This window comes from Mustela lutreola, chromosome 8, assembly GCF_030435805.1.
Source record: "Mustela lutreola isolate mMusLut2 chromosome 8, mMusLut2.pri, whole genome shotgun sequence".
NCBI lineage: Eukaryota > Metazoa > Chordata > Mammalia > Carnivora > Mustelidae > Mustela > Mustela lutreola.
In genome coordinates this window covers 35,851,625-35,855,437 of record NC_081297.1, presented here as the reverse complement: position 1 = coordinate 35,855,437, position 3,813 = coordinate 35,851,625, and the positions used below count along the sequence as shown (strand labels likewise).

The 3,813-nt window shown below is 34.0% G+C and overlaps 1 pseudogene; it reads right to left on the bottom strand.

Annotated features, from left to right (window-relative positions):
• Positions 1-899: 899 nt before the first annotated feature.
• Positions 900-1,391, bottom strand: LOC131839906 (ATP synthase subunit d, mitochondrial-like; annotated as a pseudogene).
• Positions 1,392-3,813: the final 2,422 nt, after the last annotated feature.

Here is a 3,813-nt window from a genome sequence, read left to right as displayed (position 1 = left end):
ATATATGAATGCCACAGATATTGTAATATGCATATACAGGATGAATAGCCTACCATCTTTCTTTAAGGTGATTACATTCTAGTGAAGATGATTAAATAATAGAAATATAACAATATAAAGAACAAATAAGATGATATAATTAAAATGAAACACAAGAGATAGCTTACCTAACTTGTTTATGTGAGCAAGGAGGTCTTTTTTAATACTGTTAACATCTGAGATCATGTTTGAAAAATGTGTGGAAATATCCTAGGCTTTCATGTCTACAAGGACATTTCTACATAGAGAGAAATATTTAGTATAAATTAAATAGCAAGGGCACCTGTGTGGTTCAGTTGGTTAAGTAACTGCCTTTGGTTCAGTTCATGATCCTGGAGTCTTAGGATCTAGTCCTGCATCAGACTCCCTCCTCAGCGGGGAGTCTGCTTCTCTCTCCGACCCTCCCTGCCTCATACTCTCTCTCAAATAAATAAAATCTTAAAAAATAAATCAAATAGCAGGATATGTATTCTAAGAAATATAGGTAGTCTGATACACATGGAATGTACAATGCTTGTTTGGCTTTTGATAGGACTCTAAAGATATGTTTGGAAAGGTAAACATAAACTAAATGATGAAAGCCATATAGCCGTATATGCCAAAATAAACAGTAATATTTTGTCCTCCTTCTTGAGAAAGAGATTTAATTATTTAAGCAACAGAAAATGTTGAATAGGTAAAGAATGTGGCACTATTGAGGGAGAATAAAACTGTTCTGCATGATTGTAATTATGGATAATGACATATTTGTCAAAACCTATTAAAGGAGATAATGAAACTTAATGTATGCATTTTTTTACTGTATCCATTATTTTTAATGTCCAGTGTTTATAATACAAGGCCAGAGCTCTCTCCCCACCTCAAGTTTATAAGTTTTCGATTGGCTTGTGAGGCCAATAGGTATACTTCTTCTTGTCTAATCTGGTTTCTGGGAAGGCTTCATTTAGGTCCTCAATGGTCATCTGATCAAACAGAATTACATTCCTTAGCTTCTCCAGCTGTTTTTTGTATTCCATAATCCTGGCCTTTGAGAGAGACAAAAACTCAGCACAACTTTTTACATCTTCTTTTTCTTCAGCGTCCACCTGAACAGTGTATTTATCCTCTGGCACAGGAATCTTCAGGGCATTGAACTTCTTCTCAAAGTCATCTACCAAGCCAGCATTCACCACATTGGTTTTGTAGTAAGCTCAGTTAATAGCAGGGACTTTCTTAGGGAGAGTATCCAACTTGGAGGTAAGTGTCTCATACCAAGATTTCAGGAAGTTAGCGATGGCCTTCTGGTTTTGGGGTATGATCTCACCAAAAACTACCTAGTCAATGGTTTTTAGAGCAAGTTTTCACCCAGCCATCTTGAGATCCTTCACTGACCCCAGCTGCCCAGAGTCCACAGCAGCAAGGAACGGAACCCAATGTATGCAATTTTTTTAAATTATGTACAACTTCAATGGGTCTTATGAGGGGTTGCAAAAACCAACTAACAAACATTCTAAGTGTACTACAGATGTATGAAACTATCTTACCAAAACAGTAGGGAATAGTTGTTGACTTAGGTAATTTTGGAAGTTAGTCGATTCTATAAAATCAAGGCAAAAGGAGCTATACATAAGCACAATACTTTAGTTGACTGATTAAGTGAGTAGAAGGTTAGAGACACACAAAGGGAGAAGACTAGAATGATCCATGAGTAATGGCTTAAAATTGGAGACATCAAAATAAACGCATGTTTAGCCTAATATAGATACAGATGGTTACATATAGAAATACATATAGTTACATGTATATATATACATCTTTATCAGCTGAGAAGGTTATGATACTCGAGTAGTTATGAACACAAAGAATCCATTACTTGATTTCTTTTTTTTTTTAAAGATTTTATTTATTTACTTGACAGACAGAGATCACAAGTAGGCAGAGAGGCAGGCAGAGAGAGAAGGGAGGAAACAGACTCCCTGTGGAGCAGAGAGGCCAATGCAGGGCTTGATCCTAGGACCCTGGGACCATGACCTGAGTCAAAGGCAAAGGTTTTAACCCACTGAGCTACCCAGGCGCCCCATTACTTGATTTCTAATATCGTTCACAGACAAAGGAAGCAAAGCTTCTTGGAAATATGGCAGATTCCAGGACTGGAGCAGGAAGTACACAAGATGAGCCTAAAACATTTTGTAGTGCCAGAAAGTAAGGAATGTTAAAAGAAAACAAAACAAAAATACAACAAAAATATAAAAATACTGGTAGGCATATCATAAAAGGACACAAAATCCAAATAAAGAAGTTTCTAGTTGCTAAATGTCTTAGAATTAATCAAGTATCAAAATAAATAATAAAAATAATGATAGTATATTTTTTATGTTTTCTAATAGTCCTTCTACATATCATTTAGAAGACATATGTTATGTGTGATATGAATTACATGTTTGGTCAAAGTACTGAGTACTCTCCAAACATGATCATATCAGTTGGGATAAAAATCTCGTAGAAGATGGGTGACATAGGAAATAGTAACTTTTGGGACAATTAAATATATAGACAATGTATAGACAGAAACACAAATTTTCCACTGAGAGATGACCATTATCATGCATTAGATTGTCCTGAATTAACAAATTATATACTACATCATGACAAAGATGTTATTTCTTAAATAAACCAATGTTTGTGAAGAAAGCATAGCTTGGATAATTTTTTCCCCAGACTAAATTGGATTGAAATATTGGAGAAATTTTTCTCCAAATAGTTTAAAATTTTTCTTATCCTTAATATTTTTCAATGACATTTATATTTTTTAATTATAACTAGAAGAAAAATGGCAGATCTATACCTAAAGAAGGCCAATTTATTAAAGATTACTTTTCAATGTTTAAAGAGTATGTGGTTAAATATATCAAATATATCAAATTTTTATATAAAATTATCAGAATATATCAAATTGAAAATAACAATTTATTTTAAATTTTAATAGAAAAATATTTTTCTATTGTTTTCTCTCTGTCTTTTGTCTTTACTTGCGTTTATTGTTCTGGGTAGATTCTTACAGAAGATCAATCATTTCTGAGTTAGTATTTTGTTTCCTATACAAGTTAGAACCATCCCTGTGTCACTGATGTTACCAAATTCAGAAACATATGAAGAAAAAAGAAATGAATCTAAAAAAATAACTTTCCTATCTTCTCCACCTGAATCCACATTACAATGTTTCTGTTTACACTGTCTGCACAGAAAACTAGTAAGATGGTAAATCAACTTACTGACATATTGAGTCCTTGGCTAGAAATTTCACACATCCATACATAATTTATTAAGACTGGATGGCTCAGTTGTTTAAGCAAACAACACTTGATTTTGACTCAGGTCATGATCTCAGGGTCCAGGGATTAAGTCCCACATTGGGATCTGTGCTCAGTGCTGAGTCCACTTGAGGATTCTCTCTCTCCCTCTGTCCCTCACCCCACTCTATATCAAATGAATATATAAATCTTGAAAAAAAATTAATAAGAATGAAGCAGAATAATGCCTCATACCTAACATTAAATTTTCCTTACTTTCTCATTTCTTTCTGGATTCTTGATTAAGCTTTTTTGGACTCTGTAGGCCATCATCATCTTACTGCACATGTTTCCAGATATTCCTGATATATCACCCAAAGGACATTGTGTTCTAAATTTTTTTTAAAGATTTTATTTATTTATTTGACAGAGATCACAAATTGGCAGAGAGGCAGGCAGAGATAGGAAGGGAAGCAGGCTCCCTATTGAGCAGAGAGCCCTAAGT